Source organism: Eschrichtius robustus, chromosome 12 (genome assembly GCF_028021215.1).
Source record: "Eschrichtius robustus isolate mEscRob2 chromosome 12, mEscRob2.pri, whole genome shotgun sequence".
Lineage (NCBI taxonomy): Eukaryota > Metazoa > Chordata > Mammalia > Artiodactyla > Eschrichtiidae > Eschrichtius > Eschrichtius robustus.
The window spans coordinates 5655185-5683025 of record NC_090835.1 but is presented as its reverse complement, the minus strand read 5'-3'; the positions used below and the strand labels follow the sequence as shown (position 1 = coordinate 5683025).

Here is a 27841-nt window from a genome sequence, read left to right as displayed (position 1 = left end):
CTTCCTTATTACCTCCACTGGAGGGACTGAGAAAACTAAATACATACTGTGTATACCAGAGTTTCTTATAGCCAGGAATAGCCATGTAACACAGACCTGGCCAGTGAGACATAAACAGAAGTCTGCTTTGGGCTTCTGGGAAAGCTCTTGCTTTAAAAAAAAAAATTCAGATATGGGTCATGACACCATTTTTTTCTCCCTTCCCTGACTTACTGTCGCAAATGTGATGCCTAGAGATAAGGCAGCCATTTTGTGACCATGAGCAAAAAACATGAGAAGGCTACAAAGGACACTTAACAGTGGTTACCTCAGAAGAACTAGGAACTTGAGATAGGAGGGATTTTCTTCACTGCCTGAATCTCTTTTTTTTTTTTTTTTTAACATCTTTATTGGAGTATAATTGCTTTACAGTGTTGTGTTAGTTTCTGCTGTATAACAAAGTGAATCAGCTATATGCATACGTAGATCTCCACATCCACTCCCTATTGCGTCTCCCTCCCACCCTCCTTATCCCACTCCTCTAGGTGGTCGCAAAGCTTTGAGCTGATCTCCCTGTGCCATGCAGCTGCTTCCCACTAGCTATCTATTTTACATCTGGTAGTGTGTATATGTCAGTGCCACTCTCTCACTTCATCCCAGCTTACCCTTCCCCCTCCCCGTGTCCTCAAGTCCATTCTCTATGTCTGTGTCTTTATTCCTGTCCTGCCCCTAGGTTCATCAGAACCTTTTTTTTTTTTAGATTCCACATATATGTGTTAGCATACAGTATTTGTTTTTCTCTTTCCTGAATCTCTTTTTAAAAGCACATTTTATAACAAAAACTGGTAAATAAAGTTTTTTTTTTTTTTTAAGAAATACAGAAGCAAAGGTTATTAGGGGTCACTCAGAGTACTTAGGAAGTTTTAAAGAGGGGACAAGTAAAGGTTGGGTAAGCAAAAGAGCAGAAGATAAGGTGTTCAGGCAATCAAAATGACACGAGTCATGAGTCTACTGAAGCAAAGGGCTTGGGGGAGAGGAAAGTAATAGAAAATATAACTGAAAAGATAAAGTCAGCCAGAGGTTGAGGACCAGCAATAAATCAGAGAGAAATCAAATTCGACTTTGTGCAGTAACGCACAACAGTGAAGAGTCCCATGGGTTCGTTTTGAGGAAAGGGAGGGAGTAATACAGTAAAAACAATGTTTAAAGAGCAGTCCAGGATACAAAATAAGTTGGGAGAGAAAGAAGCAAAAGAAAAATGAAGTGAAAATCACAACCAATTCATCCAACTCAATTCTCAGGTTTCAAAATTATTTTCTGATGGGTGGTGCTGTATTCCTGCCTTGCTGGTTGTTTGGCCTGAGACGTCCAGCACTGGAGTCTGCAAGCAGCTGGATAGAGCTGGGTCTTGGTGCCGAGATGAGGACCTCCGGGAGGCCTCACTCCGACTGATATTCCCTGGGGTCTGAGGTTCTCTGTTAGTCCAGCGGTTTGGACTCTGAGCTCCCACCACAGGAGCTCAGGCCCAACCTCCGGCCTGGGAACCAAGATCCCGCAAGTTTCGTGGCGCGGTTGAAAAAAAAAAAAAAGGGGGAAGAAAGAAAGAAAAAATGGAGCAGTACAATATCAAAGAATAAAAAACAAAATAAAATTAGAAAGATAAAAAATATATAAGGAAAAATAAAACTATAATTGAAACAACCAGTCGCTGGGGTTCCTCCTGTCCCGTTAGGTGTCCATGGTCCCCCGCCGGTGCCTGGTAGGTGCCCTAGTTGTGAGGAGACGCGAATTCCGCGTCCTCCTAGTACCCCATCTTGACTCCAGCCCCTCCATTTATGAGTCCTTTAGTGAGAAGCTGAAATCTTTAAAGAATTAAATGTGCTCCTTCTCTGACTGAGACCTTCCTATGGCTTCCTACTGTGCTTAGAATAAAAACCCAAACTTCTTCCAAGGCCTTCATGGTCTCTTCTGATCTGGCCCCTGCCCTCCTCTCTAGCTGTATTCTCCCACCTCTCTCCTCAGGTTTCAAAATTAAATTAGCAGAACTTGATAAAAGGAATTCTGTTGTTGCATATGATAAAGAATTTGGACAGTTCTAATATTACACACTATTTCTTTACATATTATTTCTGAGACCAGCAAAATGATGGATTTAATGTCTCAATGTTGAACTGTAATGTAAGAGAATACATTTGCCATTTCTTTTTCCATTTCATTTCAGGTATAAATTCCACCCAAACAGCTCCAAAAAGAATAGTAGTTGGACATAGACCATCCCCTAGAAGGAAGGCAGCCAGAGTCCAATTTACCACGTCTGCACAGTGAAGTAATAAAGAGCACACAGTGAGGAGTCTGCAGACCTGGCTTCTGGTCTCAAGTCTGCGGTCCTAGGCAGTCACCTCCTCTTTCCGAAGCTCAGCACTCCCATCGACTAAATAAAGGAACTGGACCAAAAGTGTCCTTTTTAAGTCTACAGCTCTGTGTCTACTTTAACCTTGGAGCTGGCATCAATGGCAGCTAAGAGAATCTGGGACCAGAGCTGGAGACCTGGAAGTGAGTAACTGAGACTATCTGGTAACAGGTTACCCATGACACCCGAGCACACAGCAATCTAATCATGCTGTTTCAAACTTCCTGAATAGTTCAAAAGTCCTACACGTAGGAACCTGTACTACCCAACTTCATATTTGCCTTGGTGGGGTGGGGTGGGGGGAATCCTTAATAATCCTTAAATCCTTAATCCTAGAGTAACTATAAAATACATTATATACTATATATATAACTTTTGAAACATTGTATAATTAGCAACTTGATACACAAAAAGTAAAAATTCACCCAGAATACCATCATCTTAATGCATAAATGGTTTCCAGTTTTCATCCTAGATGGTTCCCTTCTATTTCTTTGCACAATAAGAAAATGTGGTACATACCTGCAAATGGAATACTATTCAGCCTTTTAAAAGCAGGAAATCCTGCCATATGCGACACCATGGCTGAACCTGGAGGACGTTATGCTCAGTGAAGTCAGCCAGTCACAGGACAAAAACTGCACGATTCCACTGAGACGAGGACTCTAAAACAGGCAAACTCATGGAAACCCAGAGTAGAATGGTGGTTGCCAGGGGCCGGGGGAGATCGGAAGTTGCTGTCTGAAGGTATAAAGTCTGAGCTACCCAAAGTGAGCAAGTTCTAGAGATCTGCTGTTCAACACTGTACCTATAGTGAATAATACTATATAGCATGCATTTAAAAATCTGTTAAGAGAGTAGATTTCATGTTAATTGTTCTTTCCAAAATTTAAAAGCACCAATAATACATATTGAGGAATATTATTCACTATAATATTTTTTGTTTCTATACACACTGCTGTGATGAATCACCTAGTAAATACGTCTTTATGCCTTTAGGTGAATATACCATTTGAATAAATTACAGAAATTATCTTTTTATATTCAGCTTTTCAGTCAGCACTATCTTTACATCATCAACTTCTTAGAAATTAACTGTGAATTTTCATTGTTACTTAAATTAATGCAATGATAGAATTCTTACACTGAGATATTCTCTTTTGTAATGTACATCCTCAGGTACCTTAATAAAGGTATTAAAATTTTTTTTTTAAAAAGAAATTTTTGGATTGGAGAAGAATGTTTATAGCACCAGGACACAACCCAGGCTCAAGTAAGTAATTGTGTCATTGCAGAAGGCAGCTGCAGAGCCATCAGAAGTTTCAATAGAAAAGCATTTAAATTTTTTTAACTAAATGACAGGAAATAGACTTTTATGACTAAGCATTTGGTTTGGGCATTTCACTAGCCAACGTATAAAATCCTAACATTTCAGAATTAGAAGGGACCTATGGGCTGTCTAAATTTCACCTCCTCACCAGAGTTCAAGAAATCATTGTACAAAAGGCAGATGTGAATTAGTATGGTTTCATCATTCTTTTTCTTTTGATATTACTATGTCTTTCCTTATATCTTCTCTGACGATATCAAATAAAATCCTTTTGATTAAAAAATTATACAAAACACTTGGCTAGCCATTATATCTTGTTTTATAGAAAAGGATAGAAGTGGAAGAGTATTTACAAGTCAGCTATCTTGAGGACACTAAGGGTAAGCCAGGCTGAAGTGAAGATGGTTTACTGATTTATACTTATTTGATATCTGTCATCATAAAATGGAGACTGCCTGACTTGAACAAAGCAATCTTATGAGATTCTACTTTAAATATGATGGTCTACTTATTTGTTTGTCTAGGGAGATTATATTTCTCTTTATATGTTTAGAATCTGAATTTCCCCATCAACATGTAACATTAAGTGTGCTATCGCTTTTCTGATCTTATCAAAATCAGCTCGGTTGTTTGCATTAAAAAAAAAAAAAAATCACTGTACAGAAGACCTGTAGATGGTGGTCCCTTTCAGCTCCAGCTCTGGGCTCACTCTCTCACCTGGGAGCCTGTTATTTCATTGCTGGACCGCTCTTTATGTTAGACAGTTCTTATTTTCAGGGAACTAAAATCAACTTCTAGAATTTCTGCCCACAGATCCTAGTGGAGTCCACTGGAGCAACACTGATAAGCCTAATCCTTCATCTAAAATGAGGATAATTGTCATTTAGCAGCTGGCTCTTCTCTCAATTCTGGAGAAGAAAAAGGATTTCATAGCCTTAACCCTACATCATTCCATTTAATTTCCTTCCTCATGCGAGTTTAGATTGTTACTGACATTCTTTTAAAAATAGTGCACAGGGCTTCCCTGGTGGCGCAGTGGTTGAGAATCTGCCTGCCAATGCAGGGGACATGGGTTCGAGCCCTGGTCTGGGAAGGTCCCCCATGCCACGGAGCAACTAGGCCCGTGAGCCACAACTACTGAGCCTGCGCGTCTGGAGCCTGTGCTTCGCAACGAGAGAGGCCGCGACAGTGAGGCCCGCGCACGGCGATGAAGAGTGGCCCCCACTCACCGCAACTAGAGAAAGCCCTCACACAGAAAACGGAGACCCAACACAGCCAAAATAAATTAATTAATCAATTAAAAAAAATTCCTCCATAAAAATACCACTAAGCTTTAAAAAAAAAAAAAAAAAAAAAAGCAAAGAAAAAAAAAAATAGTGCACAACTGAACACAATATTTCAGAAGAGAACTGGCCGGTAGAATGGGATTATTGCTTCCTGTGATCTGACACTTCTTTACTAGTGATTCTTTCGTTTTTTATTACATCCCCTTAATTCTCTCCTTTAGATTCCTTTGTCCCTTGCTCCCAGGAGCAACTGAAATAAACCAAAACAAAGCAAAATCAAAACAAACAAAAAACCCACATGGCATTGATATTATTTACTAGATAAGTTTTTAAAGTGTGTTTGAGAAAAATCAGAACTGGTAGGACCTGTCTGAACAGAGAACTCATATGCATCAGAATCCAGAGACTAAGTTACCTCATAATTGAAATTCTGTTTGCTTGTGGAATTCTGCCAAGTAAATCTATGGTGTAATGTTTAGAAATAGATTCCTTAAAAATTAGTGTTATCTCATCAAGATAAACATTTTAACTTCTTGTCAATTTAAATTACCTAAACATCTAGACTCAATAACACAGACATACACAGACTTACCTATACTGTGTAGTTTTAATATAAGAAGAAATTTCAGTAAACTCCTATTTATTTGAAGTTTGGGAGAAACAAGAGTATTAAGTAAATGCTCTGGCTAACTGAAAGCTACCAAGTGTAAATAATTAATTTTCAATTACTTGTAAGACAATCACAGAACAAATACCTTAATAAACACTCAGATCAAAGCACCTGTAGAACCATAACTATACAAGATAACTCAGCCTCCCTTTGACATACTGGAATGCTTGAAGCAGGTCATCACTGGGAAGATCAATTACCTTAGCCCAGGGCTGCATATAAAGCAGGTAATGGGCTTAAGCCAACACATACTAATAACTAGTAACCATCTCTCCCAAGTTTCTACGACAATTCCAACTTCATGTATTTTTTTCCAGTATTCGCAATTCTTTTAAAGTACAGCTAAATATAACTAGATTTCTCTATCTTATTGTTAATACTTAGGTAACATCTTCACAAATCAGAGAAAAAACGTGTGTGACCACATGTCTTAGTATTTTATTTAAAGAAAAACGATTATACCTATCAGATATCTAGCAAACTGCCATTAAAAAACACATATATAATAAACACAGAAATGTCTATACACAAAAATATTCATAATAGCATTGTTATAATTGAAAAAAAAACTGAAAATGACCTGAACTTATAAACTAATGAATACATCTATATAATGTAGTCATTTAAAATGATAACGTAGATCTATATTTAGTGATATGGAAAAATGTTCACAATAATTCTAAGTGAAAAAAAGCAGGCAATATCTATGGTGTAACTCCAGTTTTGTTTATATACGTATGATTCCATTTTTGTTTCATAAACAGTGTATATAATTGTATACCTAGCTAACAACATATAAATATTATTACATTAGATATTATTCTATTTTTGTGATATATTATACACTTGTACAGGAAAATGTTTGAAGACTGCACACCAAAAGTAATAGCAAGTTATCTTGTGAGCAGGAGGGAGGACTTCAGGTGGTTTCTGTGATTGTTTTTTATATATCTTCTAATTTTCAGTGAATGAGCAAGAAGCAAATGACAATAAACTTGTAATCATATTTTTAAATCCCTAATATTGGTTTCTTTTCTGTCATTTGTCTCTTACCTAGAAGATACAGAAGTGCATTGTATTAAAATCTCTGAAGACATACATGTATACACACACACACACACACGCACACAGTGTCGTTGGTAAAAACTCCTGCAGGGGTTTCTGATATGTCCAGAGGTGAAACGCTTCCCACATAAAAGAGACACCGGTCTAGACTTAGGAGATAGAGACAGGTTTGTCAAGGGTTATGACAGGAGCAATTTCCTCAAAAACAACACAGGTCTCACCAGAAATAAGTGGAAGAGAATAAACGTCAATCCTTGAGATCTTTCCAAAGTGTGCTTCTTCCACGTTCAATCTATACAGCCGCAGACCCCCGCAATCCATAGAATTCTCGCTCAGAAAACAAAACTGACCCCAAACAACAAAATAGTCACAGCCCCAATTAGCCAAAGTACGTTCCCATTCTGTTATCCTCAAAGCCGGGCAGCCTCTTCCTGCATTTCTTTCAGGATGCAGGCCCTTTGTGGTGACTATTGGAGGTTTTCTTGAATGTCTCCCCTTACCTTTTTTAATACGTATGATTAATTCCAAAATAAAGTTCCAAACACTGCCTACCAAAATGAAAGACATCTGAATGTCCTCATCTACTCTAAAATTCCACCGTATTCAAATCCCAACATGCCTTCATCTACCTGTAACTTTGCCAAAGCCAATTTACAGCACGCTGCCAGCCTGCAGCCTGGAGGATGAGTAACTTCTATGCGGGCAGGAAGCGCTGGCTGAGCAGCTGCAGAGGGAGGAGGAACTCAGGGTGCTGCCCCAGGAAAGCAGCCCCGTCCTGCCCATGCACATCCCGCCCACCCAACCCACCCAGGCACCAGCAGCGAGGGGAGGAAGAGACGGCATTCCTGCGGTCCGCACGTGTCACTGATTGCCTACCCCGGGCCAGGCACTGTCCCAGGCACTGGAGATTCTACAGTGAACAGAACAAGATGGAAATCCCTGCTCTCACTATTGACAACAGCCAGGACACGGAAGCACCTCAAGTGCCTATCAACAGACGACTGGCTTAAGATGTGGTATATATATACAATGGAATATTAGCCACCAAAAGGAATGAAATGATGTCATTCGCAGCAACATGGATGTACCTGGAGAATATTATGCTTAGCGAAATAAGTTAGACAGAGAAAGACAAACACTATATGATATCACTTATATGTGAAATCTAAAAAATAATACAAATGAATCTATATTCAAAAGAGAAACCGACTCACAGACATAGAAAACAAACTTATGGTTACCTAAGGGGAGAGGAAGGGATGGAGGAACAAATTAGGAGTATGGGATTAACAGATACAAACTACTATACACAAAACAGATAAGCAACGAGGATTTACCGTATAGCACAGGGAGCTATACCTAATGTCTTGTACTAACCTACAATGGAATATAACCTGCAAACACAAACCAAAACAAAATGAATCACTATGCTATACACCCGAAACTAACACAATATTGTAAATCAACTATACTTCAATGAAAATAATAATTAAAAAAATAAAATATGAAGGACATTCCTCAAACTGTTAAAAAAAAAATCCCTGCTCTCATGGATCATACATTGTAATGAAGTGAGAGAGAAACAAGATAAATAAAGCATAAAAGTGCAGTCAAGTCACAGATTATGGCAGGGGGGAGGCAGGGGACAAGAAAGGCTGTTCTGGGAAGGTGCATCTGAGTGAAGGAAGGGAGGATGCAGTCCAGGAGGATATCTGGAGGGACCAGCAAGTGCAAAGGCCCTGAGGCCGGAGAGGGGGCAAGCTTTCCAGGAACCGTAAGGAGGTCAGCTTAGCTTAGAGGTTGTATGAGAACATCAGCTCTTATCTCTGCATGAGATGGAAAGCCACTGGAAGGTTTCTGAACAGAGGAGTGACATAATCAGATTTACATTTTTAGTCTATGGCCATACCACCCTGAACAGCCCAATGTCATCTGCTTTACATTTACAATAGGATCACTATTCTAGTTAAGAATAGGCTGAAAGGGAAAAAGCTTAGAAGTAGTGATAGCAGCTGGGAAGCTTCTGCAATAATCCAAGCAAGAAATGAGTGTCTCTCAGGACTTCCCTGGTGGTCCAGTGACTAAGACTCTGCACTTCCAAGGCAGGGGGCCTGGGTTCAATCCCTGGTCAGGGACCTAGATCCCACATGCTGCAACTAAGAGTTCTCATGCCACAGCGAAGATCCCTTGTGCCGCAACTAAGACCCAATGCAGCCAAATAAATAAATAAATAAATATTAAAAAAAAAAAAAAAAAAAAGAAATGAGTGTTTCTCAAAAAACTAAAAACAGAACTACCATATGACCCAGCAATTCCACTCCTGGGTATTTATCTGGAAAAAAAACAAAAAATAAAAACTAATTCAAAAAGATACATGTACCCCAATGTTCACAGCAGCATTATTTACAAATGCCAGAATATGGAAGCAACCTAAGTATCCATCAATAGACAAATGGATAAAGAAGCTGTGAGACACACACACACACACACACACACACACACACACACAGAGAGAGGAATACTACTCGGCCATGAAAAAGAATGAAATGTTGCTATTTGCAACAACATGGATGGACCTGGAGGGTATAATGCTAAGTGAAATAAGCTAGAAAGAGAAAGACAAATACTGTATAATATCACTTATATGTGGAATCTAAAAAAATACAACAATCTAGTGAATATAACCAAAAAGAAGCAGACTCACAGCTACAGAGAATAAACTAGTGGTTACCAGTGGGAAGGGGGAGGGGTGAAATAGGGGTAGGGGAATAAGAGGTACAAACAATTAGGTATAAAATATGCTACATGGGCTTCCCTGGTGGCGCAACGGTTGAGAATCTGCCTGCCAATGCAGGGGACGCGGGTTCGAGCCCTGGTCTGGGAAGATCCCACATGCCACGGAGCAACTAGGCCCGTGAGCCACAACTGCTGAGCCTGCGCATCTGGAGCCTGTGCTCCGCAACAAGAGAGGCCGCGATAGTGAGAGGCCCGCGCACCGCGATGAAGAGTGGCCCCCACTTGCCGCAACTAGAGAAAGCCCTCGCACAGAAATGAAGACCCAACACAGCCATAAATAAATAAATTAATTAATTTAAAAAAATGCTACAGGGATATATTGTACAACACAGGGAATACAGCCAATATTTATAACAACTACAAATGGACTATGACCTTTAAAAAGTGTGAATCACTATGTTGTACACCTGTAACTTACATAATGCTGTACATCGACTACAGCTCAGTTAAAGAAAAAAGATCTGAGTGTCTGCGGACTAGGCTGGCAGCAACAGTGGCAGTGGAATGAGGTCAGATGTGGAATTTATCAGAAGGCAGGCCCAACAGAATTTGCTGGCAGACAGTTTGTGAGAGAAACAGAGTCAAGAGTGACTCTAAGCTTTTTGGCCTCCATATAAGATTTTCAAAAACATATATTTGGGTATGACTACTACTCACACTGAGAACAGGTTTGGAATCCAGAGCCAAGGAGACCCGGCAAGCTATAAAAGGTCATCAACAGGGAACTATAAACCTACAGTTTCTAAGGCTCCATAACACCAAACCTACAAAAGAAATTCACTGCAATACTAGTCACTTACAAAACGTTAAGCTACTATACTTCTACTTATTCCCACTCTATTGTTTGTAGAGATTCATATACATTTATGAGAAATTTATTTATTCTCATAAATCACTAACAACATATTCTTTAATTCTCACTGTCTTCTTAACCTCTCTGTGCAGTAAAGACTGCTGACCCCCTCCTTGATGAAATTCCCCTCGCAGCCTCTGCGATGCTCTCCTGCGGTACCCGTGCCTTCCCGGTACCCGTGCCTTCCCGAGTCCTTCCCTGATCCCACTTCCTCACTTGACACACCAGAAGCTGATCTCTTCCAAAGATCTATCCTCGTCTGTTTCTTCCCGTCTCCACAGTCTTCCACTCAGCAATTGTAATCACTTCGCGCAACAATCCCTTCAAAGTGGAGGGCACACGAATTGTGCAACTCCAGCCTGACTCTCTTTGGGCCACAGTTTCCTACTTCACGCTGCATCCTTGACACGTCTTAGTACCCTGCAGCCTCTCAAATTCACAAAGTCCTAAACTGAGCATCTAATCTTCACCGTTCTCTTTGGCTAAAGCCAGGGGAGTGAGATTTTGAGTGACAGGCACCACATCTTGGGCTTCATTCAATGACTAACAAGGAGCAAAATGAGATCAGTGAGTCTCCTGATAATCGTTCCTTATCTTTCCTCTGAATTTACATAACATGTTATCTGTCTTCTTTTTATGGTTCATGTTACTTTTGACCTGACATAAAAGTAAAAAGTGACAGATCTATTTATATATCTACATAACACACACATCCACACACACGGGTTTTCATTAATCTGATTGCTTTATATTCCCTGCTACACTACACAATCATTCAGGACCTACTGATTCACTTTCTGTCACTTCTGCCTAGTACCGGTATACAGACTTTGCACGTAGAAGGGCCACAAATATTTAATTCGTTGTATCACAAACAAATGTATAGAAGACAATGGAAAGTGACCAAACATCAAAGCCAACTCAAAAAACTTTCTTAAAGTCACTTCCTTTAGAACTCTCTAAATATCGCTATCACTTTGGTGGTGTTTTCTTCGTTCTGCAATTAGCAAAGGTTCCTTACAACTAGGGAACCTTCCTGACACATTTCGTGAGAGCCTCAACTTCCTATCTTTAAGCCACGGGAAACAATCCATTTCTTCCACATATAGACAGACAGACAGACAGACAAACAAACCAAACTCAAGAGTAGTATTTTGAAGGCAGACAGCATTTTAAACATCAAAACAGCTGCACTCTCCTCCGCTGAATCCCGAAGACAGTCTTTTAGAGTAACCACTATTTCTAAATGGCTTGTGCTCACTGTGGCTCCTGGAAACTTCCTTACTGCAACGATCCCATCCGTTCTCCCCTTGCTACTAAAAGTGAGGCTACCAGCAGGATCAGCACCACCTGGCAGCTTGTCAGGAATGCAAATTAATGGGCCCTCCCCAGACCCGCTGCACCAGACCCGCTCTTTAGGTAAAACACTGGAGAAGGACAATTCTACCCCATCTATCCCGCTGGCGGAGTTACATTTTGAAAACACACCTCAACATGTCATATGCCTCATAAAAAAAACCTTCAAATGGCCACAGGATAAAGTCCAAACACCTTAGTAAAAAGTATCTTCATAATTTAATTGCAACAACCTTCCCACTAAATCAATAGACACATGTTGACGCGCTGCTACACACCAGGCACGTTGGCAGGTAGCAAGGAGGCAACCGAGGTCCCTGCTCCCACACAGCTTACCTTCCGGTGGGGGGATCTGCTCTCAGGACTCAATTCCCATCAACCCCATCACCTGCGTGTTCTAGTGAGACGACCTTACCCAGCCTTCTCCAAACACACCCATGCATTGTATCGACTTGATGCCAGGTTCACGCGGTTTCCGCTACCTAGAATTTCTTCCCCACTTGGTCATTAACAAAGTCGCTTCCACCGACCCTACGCCCTGTCCTTGACTCAATACCAATCAGGCTGAAACAATCCCTCCTTTCTCTGGGCTTCCAATTATCCTCCAACACAGCAAGGGCGTCATCCCTAAATTGTGATTTGTATTTAAACATCTCTTTCTCCTTCACGAGGCAGTGTGCACCTCAAGGGCAGGATCAAATATGATTCATCTTTGTAGCCATGGCACCTAGCACATGGCTTGGAATAAATAGGCATTTAATTAAATGTTTTCTAAAAAGCAAATCAGAGACAGAGTTTTCTTTGTTCAAAATGCTTTGGAAATCCTTACTATGACCTTCCTTTTTAATGGCATTCATTTAACTGATGGAAAATGTCCTTTGAAGGCACAATTAGAATTTTAAGAAATACCTAATCATTTAAATATAAGCGGTGTAAAGATTTCTTTAATCAAATATAACCATACATATATATAAGTGGTGTGAATGAAAGGGGTGGCTAAGACAGGTAATACAATTGCAATTACAAAACAGAGCTCACATATTAATAAAATCGATTATTTTGGTGCATTTTATAAACTCTTTCCCAAGGCAACTCAAAAAAGGTCTTAAACAGTGACAGTATCACTGTAATATTTTTTACTCTAGAGTAATGTTTAGAATAACATTCTTTTGACTATATCAATTCTGGCATGCATCTTTAAAACTAAATAGGAAAACAGAATCCCTCTTCCAGCAGGTAAGTCTGTTAAGACAAGTTTTCAGGAATGAACTATGTGCAAAAGCGAGAGCCTGTTTCTAAAGCAGATAAAGTAAAAGTGTTCAGATTAGAGAAAGGCTACCTGACACCCCTCCTATCGCCCTTCCTCCTTCCGTCCACAACTGGGCATCTGAGGCACCGGCACGTAACCCCTAGGTTCCCTCGGAGACAGTCAGGAGCCAAAGGAACAATGGAAAGAAAACTGAAGTATAGGCTGGGAAACTTCTGTCCCAGTCCCCAGTATTATAACCTTAGGAAAGTACTTCTACTGTTTGGGTCTCAGTTTCTTTATATGAAAATAAGGAAAGCCTGGGTTCCTTCCCATTTAAAATGCTATCATTTTCAAATATCCTCATCTCTGTTAACAGAGAACATGTTAATTTACCTGAATCCCATGGTCCCTTTCAGGATGCAGACTCATGGTTAGTACCTGGATTTGATTTCATCAAGTGACCCATCATTAAAAATGTCCAACATTCACACCCCAAATACGTATATTCATTTAAAAAGTACATATAAGTAATGTCATCAATATCTATATTTCATATTAGTAAAGCTCACTTTCTTTTTTAGACAAAAATAAATATAAATAAAACTTACTGTCCCTGGAGCCCCCTGACGGAGAGACCGTCATGGATATTAATGAGCCCCTGCCCTGTGCGGAGGAGAGATAATCATCGCGGCAAGAGCCCCTGTCCTTAAGATTACAATCTGTCCTCAAGCACAAACAGTGTTTCTATGAAGTAATGAGACATTCACGTGAACGTATCAAACTTTTTTTTTTAAGAAAACCATTGCAATACCATTTTGCCAGGTCAATAAGAATATGTAAAAAAAAAAAAAAAATTTAAGTGGTAACTAAGTGAGGTGATGGATGTATTAATTAACTTAATTGTGGTCATCATTTCACAAAGTATACAGATATCAAATCATCACGCTGTACACTTTAAATATACACATTTTGGCCAATGATACCTCATGCTGGGGAAAAAAAAAATGGTTGAGTTTCCTCTCCTGCTCCCCCCAAAAAGAAAGAAAATGTGGAAGTAAAGAGAACATTTTACCCTGGTGTAAAGCTGTGCTTCTCAAATTTGAGCGTGCACAGGACTCACTCAGGGAAGTGGTCATGATGCAGTCTCTCCATCAGTAGCCCTGCTATGCAGGCCGTGATGCTGCGTTTCTAATAAGCTCCCAGGTGACACCATGGACCACGCCGGAGGTGTAAAGAGATAGAGAATATATTCTACACAGTAACAAGCTTCCTAAACAGATGCATTCTGAAAATATGTAATCTAAAAATGCATTTTTTTTTTTTTTTTTTTTAAACTTCAACTGGGAAAATTCTACGCAGCCAGACCCTGGCTCAGAGCCCAGGATCCCAGCCACATGCCTCTTAAAAATAGGTTTGCAAAATGCCTAGCATTTTTTAAAAAAAGAATAGGATATTTGCCTAAAATTCTGGCAAAGTTCTTGATACTCACCAATCCGATTACTTTTTTAAAATTTTTTTAAAAATATTTATTTATTTATTTGGCTACGCCGGGTCTTAGTTGCAGCATGCATGTGTGATCTAGTTCCCTGACCAGGGATTGAACCTGGGCCCCCTGCATTGCGAACGTGGAGTCTTAACCACTGGACCACCAGGGAAGTCCCTATTATTTTTTTTTATTAACTTCATCCTTCTTTCAATTTTCACTTCCTGCTCTACCATGGCATTAAACTGTGTCGCAAAATTGCCAAATCCCTGTTCTTGTTTGCCACGTATATGAAACCCCTTTTGCCATTTGCTTATCTCCTGCAAAACAGAGAAAGATTTCTTTCCTGGCAAGTTTTCTAAATTCTTTCATTTATTTATTTCTGTTTCAACTTTACTGAGGTATAACTGACATATAAAATTGTAAGATATTTAAAGTGTACACAGTGGTGATTTGATATACATGTACATGGTGAAAGGATCCTCCCCATGCAGCTAATTAACACATCCATCACCTCACATATCTTTTTTTTTTAATGAGGACATTTAAGTTCTACTCTCTTAGCAAATTTCGATTATACAATACAGAGTTATCAACTACAGTCACCACGCTTCACATCACATGTTCAGACCTTATTCATCTTATAGCTGAAAGCTGGAACCTTTTTACCAACCTCTCCCTATTGCTCTAAATTCTTTAAGATTCCCAGTGGCACACAGTATCATGCAGCAGAGTTACGGAATCAGGAAACCAACAAGAACTTTTGTACTTTCTCAAAGTTTGTAATTGCTTCAAATCATCATCCCATGGAAAGGTCCTCTTTGCTGAGCAAAAATGCTACACAACTAGAATTTAAGTTAGAAGGTCAACTTCAAAGGAATTTAGGATGCAAAGATCTTTCAGGCATCCAGGCAGTAACTTGATTTTCTAAAACTGTATTCTCAGCATTAAAATAGCTCAAGAAGGGACTGCCCTGGTGGCGCAGTGGTTAAGAATCCACCTGCCAATGCTGGGGACACGGGTTCGAGCCCTGGTCCGGGAAGATCCCACATGCCGCGGAGCAACTAAGCCCGTGCGCCACAACTACTGAGCCTGCGCTCTAGAGCCCTTGAGTCACAACTACTGAGCCCTCAGGCCACAACTACTGAAGCCCGCGCACCTAGAGCCCATGCTCCGCAGCAGAGAAGCCACCGCAATGAGAAGCCCACGCACCGCAATGAAGAGTAGCCCCCACTCACCGCAACTAGAGAAAGCCCGCGTGCAACAGTGAAGACACAGCACAGCCAAAAAAAAAAAAAAAGAGAGAGAGAGAGAAGGGGATTTCAAAAAAAAAAAAAAAATAGCTCAAGAAGAAAACATATGCTTCTACTTAGTGTTTTTTTCTTCCTGTTGTAAATTTTACTGTCCTGTTATTTTCTTATTTTTAAAAACATCTTCATTCTCATTCAATATCCTGGCAAATTTTTCATATTTCCCCATGAATTTTCCAGCACAGCTGTGGGTTTCCAAGTCAAAGTTTGTACAAACATCACCTGTCAAACTTTTGCAAGGAAGTGTCATCTGCATCCTGACCTCTATCATCGCTCCCTTGCTGAGGCTGTGCTAAATTTCTTAGCAGAGCAAGACCCTTGCAAACAGCCTCCTGCAGCCCCTTCCTTTTACCGGTGAGACCACAGAGAAGCAAACAGGTTCAAAGCCACACTGCTAGGGAAACCAAGTCCCCTAGCATCTTCATTTGTGCACTTTCTAATAATCTACAGACCTGCAGAGACAGCCAATTATGAGAAATAAAAGCTCTCTATTTATAAACATTTACTTAAGAAGTTACCGATAAAAAATTCTATAAAAGGAATAAAAAGAGAATGCAGAGCGCTTTACCTTAATGGGAAAAGAAAGGGCAAACATCATGGTGAATTCTCAGGCCACTACTCCTGCAACTGAATTTACAACAGCAAGTACTCTCTCATCTATTCTACCAGGCCAGGTTTCACAGCAAATCTCCACTATTCAGTAGAGGGAGAAAATCCTTCTTTCTTTTCTTTTCTTTTCTTTTCTTTTCTTTTCTTTTCTTTTCTTTTCTTTTCTTTCCTTTCCTTTCCTTTCCTTTCCTTTTCTTTTCTTTTCTTTTCTTTCCTTCCTTCCTTCCTTCCTTCCTTCCTTTCTTTCTTTCTTTTCTTCCTTCCTTCCTTCCTTCCTTCCTTCCTTCCTTCCTTTCTTTCTTTAACATGAAAACTGTTTTATTATTCCTGAATGATTTACAAAAAGTAACAGTTTCTTATTCATTTTGTGTGGCAAACATAACATCAACTCTAAATGTTGAAAAAAAGTTAAGTGAACGACAGCAAACAACGACAAAATTGTAGACCAATCTTAATTATGCCAACAATCTTGAAGATTCTTAATAAAATAATAGTATCGATAAATGCAAATAAATAATGCACAGGAAGAATAGTACAGGCATGCCTTGGAGATAATGCAGGTTTGGTTACAGACCGCCACAATAAATGGAATGTTGTGATAAAGTGAGTCACACAATTTTTTTGGCGTCCCAGTGCACATAAAAGTTATATTTACACTATATTGTAGTGTACTAAGTGTGCAATAGCATTACGCCTAAAAAATCAGTGTACAGACCTCAATTAAAAATACTTTATTGCTAAAAGTACTACGCATCATCAGAGCCTTCAGCAAATCATAATTTTTTTTTCCAGCGGAGGCTCTTGCCTCAAAGTTGATTCTGCTGACTGATCAGGGTGGAGGTTGTGACAATGCTGTTTGATAGCATTTTACCCAGAGTAGAGAAATCCTTCCTTATTGAGTACCGTTGACCCAAGCAGGACAAAAAAAAAAAAAAGTCAACAAAGGATCATTCATAAGTCAAAGAATTAAAGCTTAATTTTTCAGAAAAATTTATCACATGCAATTAACTTTTTAAAATATGAACAAGGACCAATAAACTTTATTCATGGATTGTTTCATTACATACTTTTACTTTACACTGGAGGCAATTAAAAGAGGCATCCCAGATGGAAGACAGTCCATGTAACTCCACGAGGACAGGGTTTGGGGGTGTTTGCTGCTGGGTCCCGGTACCCAAAAGAGTGCCAAGCACAGGACGGATGCTCAACACATATTTGTTGAATTAATGACTCAAAAGAGAAAAGGGAAAAAAGAGAAGAAAGTTGCAGCACATGGACACACACACTGAGCAAACCAGGATGGCTGTTTATGGGGAATGGATGGAAAATGAGGATGAAGTGTGATAAATAGATTAATCAGAGCTGAGCTCTGTGTGGATCAATGACAGATAATAAGCCATGAGTTGAGGTTCAGCCAAGGGAAAGAGAAAAGCCCTGGGCGGGTACAGGAAAAGGTTGGGATGGAGAAGAATGACCAGTTTCAAGCATTAGCAACCGACCCCTGCATCTCCCAGGCCTGAAAAAACCAAGCTGAGGACCAACACCTGCCTTTAGGCTCCCGGTTCCTGCTTACTGACCAATATGTATTAGTAAGTGTCACTCAACAGGGAGTTCAATTCCAAATAATAATTATTAGTTTGGAAAGAAGGAATCTTGGAATCCCATTTACCTATATCCCATTTTAAAAAAAGAAAGAAAAAGTGCACATTTTCAAGTTCACGTGAATTAACCTCAGGTTGAAAACAAACAGCACTGAGGCTGGCTCTCAGGAGCAACGCGGCACTGTCTCCTTAGCCAGCTGTCACTAAGTTAACTACACAAATTTGGCCACTTAAGAGTTTTTTTTTAAATACCCAGAACATAAACATCATATTCTCTACCCATATTGTATTATCACCTTCCTAATATTGTATTATCACAATATTCCCTCCATCGCCTGCCCTAATCCCCAAAGAGACTCCGCTATTATTCATGAACTCAGCTTGTACATTACTTGTTCTAATTGCCTTCAAGGCTATTCTATTACCATTAACAATGGTAATAGACAATGGTAACAATGGCCAACTTTCCAAAGTTAAGGGCTTGAAAATTAGTCAACAAATTTGTTCCTAATTTTTAAATGCCCTGAGTTACAACAGCACTGTATACTTTTTTAAAGCACTTTCACAAGATCAACTCATGGGAAGCAGGCAGAGCAGGTATTAGTCCCATTAAGAAAAAGGGAATACAAAAAAGATTAAATAAATAACACAGTTATTGCCAGAGCAAGAAGTGAAACAGGTCTCTGAAACATATTTAGTCCAAAACACCATCATTAGTTCAATGTTTTTCTACTTCAACAAGCAGTCTCGCAATCACTGACAAAAGCTGAGAGTACAGAGGGGTTTGGAAAGGGAAGGAAGCCCATACAAGCCTTCCAAGCAGAACTCCACGCAATAACATACACTGTTGAGAGCCTCCACAGACCAGGCGCTGTTCTAGATGCCGGGCCTTGGCAGTGAACAAAGTCCCAGCCCTTGAGGAGCTAGCATTCCAGTGAGGGACACAGACAGTGCACAAGTACATAAGATAATATCAGGAAGAAATAAGTGCTCTAAAAAGAAATGCAGGATTCACTTACTTGTGGAATCTAAAAAAGGCAAACTCATAAAAACAGAAAGTAAAATAGTGGTTACCAGGGGTTGGGATGGGGGGATAGGAGAGATGGTGTTTCGGGGTGCAAACTTGCAACGAGTAGATAGTAAGTCCTAGAGATCTAATGCACAGTATGGTGAATACAGACAATACTGTATCATAATACAATATTGCTAAGAGTCTAGATCTTAATTATTCCCATCACGAAAAAAGAAATGGTATTTATGTGATGTGATAGAGGTGCTGTCACTACAATGGCCATCATATCACAATATATAAATGTATTAAACGTGTTGTATACTTTAAATTTACACAATGTTATATGTCAAATATGTTTCAACTTAAAAAAAGAAAAAAGCATATTTACACAAAGCTACAAATATACTACCTGGGAACATTCTAACACCATCGAACTGTACACTTTAAATTGGTCGATTGTATGGTACATCAATCTAAGTATCTCAATAAAGCTGTCTTTAAAAATGCAGAGTAAAGGGATAGGGAACAAGGGGTCGGGTATAAAACGACACAGTTTTGTGCTAGCTGAGCACCTAGCCAAGTTCACTTGGCAGGCTGATTACACATCCCCCTCTTGGCTTCCACAATGCCAGCAGCCAGACTTCTAAACTCTGGGAAGCTCTGAGACATGACCAGCCCAAGATGAAAGACCCACTATATTGAGACTGCAGGTTGTCCTAACAGACAGGTGGCCCCCAGAGGTCCCTCTACAGTGGGGCTCAGAGTACAAGCCGCCACCCCTCACCTTTTATTCAACTCTGTGATTTCTTCTCTAACCTTAACCATGAGTAGACATGCAGGTATTTATTTTAGGAAAGCCACTAAGATGGAAGATAGAGGCCAAATCACACCCCAAAAGCGTCCCAAGGACACGAAGACTATGCAAGAAGGAAAACTTTTAAAAATACTCTATCAATTGCCTCAGAGATATAGCAGCCCTGAAAGAGGGTGTGATTTTTCAAACGAGCTCTAGCAACTAAAAACATGATAGCAGAAGTTTTAAAAGTAATAGAAGAATCGGAAAATAAAGTTGAGAAACGTCTTCCAGAAAGTAAAATAAAAAGTTAAGAAGGAAAAAAGGGAGAACGGGGTGGAAAAATGAGAAGACCAGTCCAGGAAGCCCAACATCTGAAAACTAAAACTGCCAGAAGGAGAAAAGAAGAAAAAAAAAAAAAAAAACAGAGATAAGAAGAATTACCAATGAAATTATGTAAGAAATTTCCCCAGGAATGAGTTTCCAGATACAAGGGGCTTACTGCATCTCCAATATTATGGATCAAAAGATAACTACAGCTAAAACTGACACGAGTTTTTAACCCACGTGAGACACATTTCTGGCAGAATTAGTGTCATACCGCATGTATAGTTTTACTGTTAAATATTTAGGTTGTTTTCTATATCATGTGATACCACCATAAGCATCACTGTGTAAGCCTCAGATTATTTTCTTAGGATAAATTCCTAGAAGCAGAACTACTGAATTAATAAGTATGAACAGTCTGCTAATCTGTACTCCCATCAGTGACTATGCATATGATTTGTTAGAATCCAAAAAAAAAAATAGACTGCAAATATTTTTAGTGCTATAATGAGTAGAATATATGTGAACACAAAGGAGAGAATACACAGGCAGTCATTTTTTAAAATTTCGCTTAACGTTGAAGTCATATTGTTTACAATTTAAATCAACAATTCTATGGGCTTGCTTCAATGAAAGCCACTGTTTTCAGATGGTAGTTCTCAAGAATAGAGGCTCCTTAAAGACTCACATCAGGGGCTTCCCTGGTGGCGCAGTGGTTGAGAATCTGCCTGCCAATGCACGGGACACGGGTTCGAGCCCTGGTCTGGGAAGATCCCACATGCCACGGAGCAACTGGGCCCGTGAGCCACAACTACTGAGCCTGCGCGTCTGGAGCCTGTGCTCCGCAACAAGAGAGGCCGCGATAGTGAGAGGCCCGCGCACCGCGATGAAGAGCGGCCCCCGCTCGCCGCAACTAGAGAAAGCCCTCGCACAGAAACGAAGACCCAACACAGCCAAAAATAAATAAATTAATTAATTAATTTTAAAAAAAAAGTATACACATGTTTATTATAAAAAAAAAAAAAAAAACTTGCACGGTGAACTCCAAATAGTCAATTTAATAATCTCCACCTCCACTGAAACAGCCCAGTGGAAAGGATATGTATGCACTGTGGAGTCAGTCAACTCTGGTTTCTCACCCCATATCTCCCAATCTTTGCCAGGCGGAGACAATACTCTCCATCTCACTACTTTGCACGACATCGGACACTTCATAAGCTTTCAGTAAGTATTTGCTGGATGAATGGATGGATGGGTGGGAATTAAACGTGGAAATGCTCACACCATTAGAGCAGGTATTCAGTAGAGGGCAGCAGCCCTCTTCCCCTCCCCAGGGCTCGGTCCCCTGCCTTGTTCTCATCTGCTGTGGTTTTCTCTCCTTCAGAGATGATCCATTCCCATGGAGTCGATTATTCCTATTAGTCTTATTACTAGAATGAATTCCAAATTCATATGTCTAGAACTGACAATCTGATCTGACAGCAATAAAACTGTCATCTTTCCCCAGCATTAGGTCCCCTTTTAAAATTCTCTTTTTCTCAACCAATCAACCGAAACTAAGTACCCACTATGAATTCTATACTGTGCTGGACACAATGAAAAATTGAGAATATAAAATCCTACCTTCAAAATTATATACCTACTTGGAAATAATAAGCTAAAACGTGTGAAACAATAAACTATAAATAGCAAAGTATTAATTCCACCCATTAAAAATTCATTTAACTGAAAATTCAGCTCTATGTGATAAAGATAGGAGCCAGGGAAAAGTTAAAAAAAAAAAAAAAGAAAGAAAGAAAACAAGAAAAAGAAAAGACCCCAGGACAGCCAGGATAGAAGTAGTGATAACAGCATACATGCATTCTTGGACCCAGTAATTCATGTTTGGGAACTCACCATAAAGAAATAACCCTAAAAAGGGGGGAAAAGGGAAGAAGAAGCTGCCTGAATAAATGACATTCACTGCAGTATTAGGTATAAAAGGGAAAAATTAGAAATAACTTTAAACTCCAACAATAAAGGAGCATCTGTTTTGGCCCATGCACTGGATGGCATATTATACAACCGTTAAAGTATTTGGGAACATTTCCTCACGTTAAAAAATGATTACATTATGTTAAGTGGAAAGGGATATTAAAGAGTGCATCCAGGGCTTCCCTGGTGGCGCAGCGGTTGAGAATCTGCCTGTTAATGCAGGGGACACGGGTTCGAGCCCTGGTCTGGGAAGATCCCACATGCCGCAGAGCGGCTGGGCCCGTGAGCCACAACTACTGAGCCTGCGCGTCTGGAGCCTGTGCTCCGCAACAGGAGAGGCCACGATAGTGAGAGGCCCGCGCACCGCGATGAAGAGGGGCCCCCGCTTGCCGCAACTAGAGAAAGCCCACGCACAAAAACGAAGACCCAACACAGCCATAAATAATAAATAAATAAATAAATAAATAAAAAATATCATGTCTTTAGGGAGACCTCTTTAACCATCTAAGCTTCCCATTTCACCTCTGTTAGTCAAGTCCCATCTTATAAATACCCATAGATTGTACGCATTATGCAATAAACCTCTTTTAAAAAAAAAAAAAAAAAGAGTGCATCCAGCATCTAACAGTGATCGTATGAAACAAGAAAGCAGGCACAGAAAACTGATGAGAAGAAACAAAGCAGAAGAGACACGTGATGTTCTGGATGGTGGGATTATGAGTTTTTTCTTCCTACTTTTCTGAATTTATCAGACTTTCCACGATGAGCAGGTATTAGGTAGATAATAAAAACTTAATACGGGTTGAAACATTTTAAAAATATACAATTCTCATGTACTCTGGTCAGAGAATTCTTTACTTGGAGCCCAGGGTATCTTTCTTCATTCATTCATGAGCTTGGCTCTGCTCTACACACTGAGGTTACAGAGGTAAATACGTTATGCACCGTAGCATCATGTGGCAGAGCAGGGGTCGCCCATGAGAACGGTTTAATTGTTTCCAAAATCAGAAGGAAAAAATGAACCATTAGGTTGAAGAGTATGTTTTAATGTATAATATCAATATATTCATCTTTATACCAAAGCAGTTGTAAAATATAATTTTTAAAACATTTTTGATGAAGGCAGGCGCCTACAAGAGCAAACGTGCCTCAGGCTCATGAAAGTCAAACTGCGGCCCTGGGGACGTTCAACGTGAAGACTGACGGTGAAGGAGGAGCCAGCAACTCAGATGGGGGAGGAGAGTATTTCAAGCAGAGACAGCAGGTTGTGCAAAGGTTCTCAAATGGGGTAACAGCATATATGGAAAATGTAATACCATGACAAGGCCTGGCCTGAACCACATTTTAAAATAAAGACAAGCTGGAATATAATTAAGAATGATAAGGGGTTTAGAAATTTAACCAAGGAGGTAAAAGATCTGTACACTGAAAACTGTAAGACATGGATAAAAGAAATTGACAACACAAATGAATGGAAAGATGTCTCATATTCATGGACTGGAAGAATTAACATTATTAAAATGTCCATACTATCCAGAGCAATCCATAGATTCAAAGCAATCTCTATTAAAATTCCATTGGCGTTTTTCACAGAAATAAAACAAACAATCCTAAAATGTATATGGAACCCTGAAGAGCCAAAGCTATCTTGAGAAAGAAGAACAAAGTCGGAGGCATCACACTTCCTCATTTCAAACTATATTACAAACTAGAATAATAAAGACAGTATAGTATTGGCATAAAAACAGACACAAGGACCAGTGGAACAGAATCGAGAACCCAGAAATAAACCCATGCAAATACAGTTCAACTAATCTATCACAAGACTGCCAAGGATACACAATGCGGAAGGGACAGTCTCTTCAATAACAATGCTGGGAAAACTGGATATCCACATTCAAAAGAATGAAACTGGACCCTTATACCATATACAAAAATCAACTCCGAATGGATTAAAGACTTAAATTGAGACCTAAAACCATAAAATTCCTAGAAGAAAACATAAAGGATAAGCTCCTTGACGGTGGTCTTGGCAATGAGTTTTTTGGATATGACATGCAAAGGACACGCAACAAAAGCAAAAGTAAACAACTGAGTCTACTTCAAACTAAAAAGCTTCTGCAGAACAAAGGAAACAATCAACAAAATAAAAAGGCAACCCACGGAATAGAAAAAAAATGTCAAACTATGTATCTGGTAAGGGGTTAATATTATGAGTTAATATCGAGGGTTAATATTATATAATTCCCTTTATATAAAGGGGTTAATATTTAGTATTGCGATACTCAATACGCAACAGCAAAAAAAAAAAAAAAACCACCAACAACAACGAAATTTAAAAATGGGCAAAGGAGGTGAATAGACATTTTTCCAAAGAAGACATATGAATGGTCAACAGGTATATAACAAGGTGCTCAACTACACCTCTGTATCATCAGGGAAATGCAAATCAAAACCACAAAGAGATGTCACCCGTTAGGATGACTATTATCAAAAAGGTGAGATAACAAGTGTTGGCAAGGGTGTGGAGAAAAGGGAACACTTGCGCACTGTTGATAGGAATGTAAATTGGTGCAGCTACTACGGAAAACAGTATGCAAGTTCCCCCCAAAATTAAAAATAGAACTACCATATGAGCCAGCAATTCCGCTGCTGGGTATATACCCAAATGAAAATGATCAGTATCTCAAAGAGATAGCTACACTGCCATGTTCAATGCAGCATTATCCACAATAGCCAAGATACGGAAACAACCTAAATGTCGCTAAACAGGTGCATGGATAAAGAAAATGTGATATATATGTGTGTGTATATATAATATATATGATATCAATGTGAAAAACGTAAGACATTTATATGTTAATATACATTATATTTGTAGATATTACTGTGAGAAATATAGTGAGAATATATGAATATATATTAATGTAAGAAAATGAGATATTATATATTTATATAAATATATATATGAATATTATTCAGTCACAAGAAAGAAGGAAATCCTGCCATTCGCAACAACATGATGAAGCTGGAGGACCTTATGCTAACTGAAATAAGCCAGACAGGGAAAGACAAATACCATATGATCTCACTTACATGTGGAATCTGAAAAACAGAACAAATGAACAAACATAACAAGAGAAACAGAGTCATAGATACAGAGAACAAACAGGTGATTGCCGGCAAGGGTGGGGTAGGGAATGAGAGAAATAGGTGAGGGAGATTAAGAGGCACAAACTATGTATAAAATAAATAAGCATTAAGGATATATTGTACAATGCAGGGAATATAGCCAATATTTTATAATAATTAAAAATGGAATATAACCTTAAAAAATTGTGAATCATTATGTTGTACACCTGAACCTTACATAATATTATACATCAACTATATCTCAATCAAAAAAAAAGAGGTACAAACTTTCAATTACAAAATAAATGAGAAACAGGTATGAAATGTACAGTGTGGGGAGCAGAGTCAATAAAAATGTGATATCTTTGTACGGTGACAGATGGTAACTAGACTTATCGTGGTGATCATTTTGTAATGTATAGAAATATCAAACCACTATGTTGTGCACCAGGAACTAACACGGTGTTATAGGTCAATTATACTTCAAAAACAAATAAATAAACTCACAGAAAAAGAGAGCAGATTTGTGATAACCAGAGGCGGGGGTGGGGTCGGGGTCGGAGGAATTGGATGAAGCTGGTCAAAAGGTACAAACTTCCAATTATAAGACAAATAAGTACTAGGGATGTAATGTACAACATGAGGAATATAATTAACACTGCTGCATGTTACGTATGCAAGTTGTTAAAAGACTAAATCCTAAGAGTTCTCATCACAAGGAAAAAAAATTTTTCTTCTTTCCTTTTGTATCTACATGAGGTGATGGATGTTTACGAAACCTATGTGATCATCATTTCGTGACGTATGTGAGTCAAATCCTCATGCTGTACACCTTAAACTTATACAGTGCTACATGTCAATTATATCTCAATAAAACCAGAAGAAAAATAAATAAGTAAATAATAGAAAATAAAAATAAAAAAGTTGAACACACAGAAACAAAAAACAGAAAAGTAGATGCCAGGGGTTGGGGGTTAGGGAATGGGGAAATGTTGGTCAAAGGGTACAAATTTCAGTTATAAAGATGAATAAGTTCTGAGGATCTAATGCACAACATGGTGACTAAAGTTAATAATACTGTATTATATACCTGAAATTTGCTAACAGTAGATCTTGAGTGTTCACTCCACCAAAAAAAAAAACAAACAAACCCAAAACTGGTAACAATGTGAGGTGATGGATGTGTTAATTAACTTGATCGTGGTCATCATTTCACAATGTATACGTATATCAAACCATGATGCTGTACACCTCAAGTAAATAAACAACTTTTAAAAAAACTTTTCTGGCCGCGCAGCATGTGGGATCTTAGTTCCCTGACCAGGGATCAAACCCACGCCCCCTGCATTAGAAGTGTGGCGTCTTAACCGCTGGACTGCCAGGGAAGTCCCGATACAACTTTTGTCAATCATACCTCAATAAAGCTGGGGAAAAAAGAAAGGAAGCACATCATATAGGACATAAGTGAGAAACGAGGCATCTCAGGATTAGAAAGAAAACTTAAAGGGAATGTGATAATTTTCTTCAAATACTGCAAGGATGGAAACAAACAATTCCAAGGATTAAATGTTCTAAGTAGCTGGGAGTAGAAATGTGTCCAAGGAGTGAAAGTTATAGCAATGTAGATTTCCACTCAATAATAAAACTGCCCTAGCTCCTCAAAAGTGTTTAACAACTGACAATGCAGTGAAGTAATAAACTCTTACATCCAAGCAGAGGATAGAGAGGCAAACGTCAGGAACATTGTTAGGGTATCTCTGCATTAGAGGATATAAGAACAAGAGGATATAATCAAAGTCCTATCTATATAGAAAAGTCCTAAATTAGCATCTGTTAATGGTCCTAAATTAGCATCTGTTTGCACAGAAGTCCTCAAAGGGAAGTAGAGGTCTGCTGCAAGGTGAGTTCCCCAGAAAGCAGACTGAGAGGAGAGAGTGTGCAGGAAGTTTGCTGGGGGGTTCTCTCAGGATCATCCCCGTGGGGTAAGGGAAGACGTCAGAGAGGGAGAAGTTGGCCTTCAATGCAGTCACAAGGGCCACAGCGACCTTCGGAGTCAGGGCAAGAGGGCTGGCTGGACCTTTACACCCCTTACCCACCAGTCACTGCCTGCAGGCTGCACCGGGGAAGGGGCATGACCTTGGGAGGGAGGCTCCCATTGGCTGAGAGCTGCCAGGGGGCACACCACCAGCAGCATGGCATCTATTACAAAGCATTACGTAAAATTTTTGTGTATCAATTATTTCAGTAGGATAACATACATCAAATGCCAAAACCAAATGCTGGCACTTCACAACACTGCGCTGTAAAATATTTAGTAGCTCACTGGTCTCGCTTGAAAACATCACAGCACATAAATATCATTATATTTACAAACAAATCTAATAAAAGAAAAACCAAGTTTCATTCTTATTATAGAAATATCCCATCCCAATCTCCACAGGCAAAATTTAGGGGGTTGAGAATCCTCAACTAGGACACTATGGTTTTGAGGTTTGACAGCCAAAATTAACCAGTAATATTCAAATTAAATGTAAAACTAAACGTTTTTAAACCCTTCCCTCTCCTCCAAGAAGTAAACAATTCCTTTACTCATTGGTTATCTTCTA

General features: G+C 39.3%; 1 protein-coding gene and 1 non-coding gene across 2 annotated transcripts in view; both read right to left on the bottom strand.

Moving 5' to 3' along the window:
• Positions 1–27841, bottom strand: part of VGLL4 (vestigial like family member 4) — a 153695-nt gene that overhangs the window by 99990 nt on the left and 25864 nt on the right. The window lies entirely within an intron of this gene.
• TRNAA-CGC (transfer RNA alanine (anticodon CGC)) lies at positions 14577–14649 on the bottom strand. The gene has a single exon. It is a non-coding gene; the product is annotated as a tRNA-Ala (tRNA).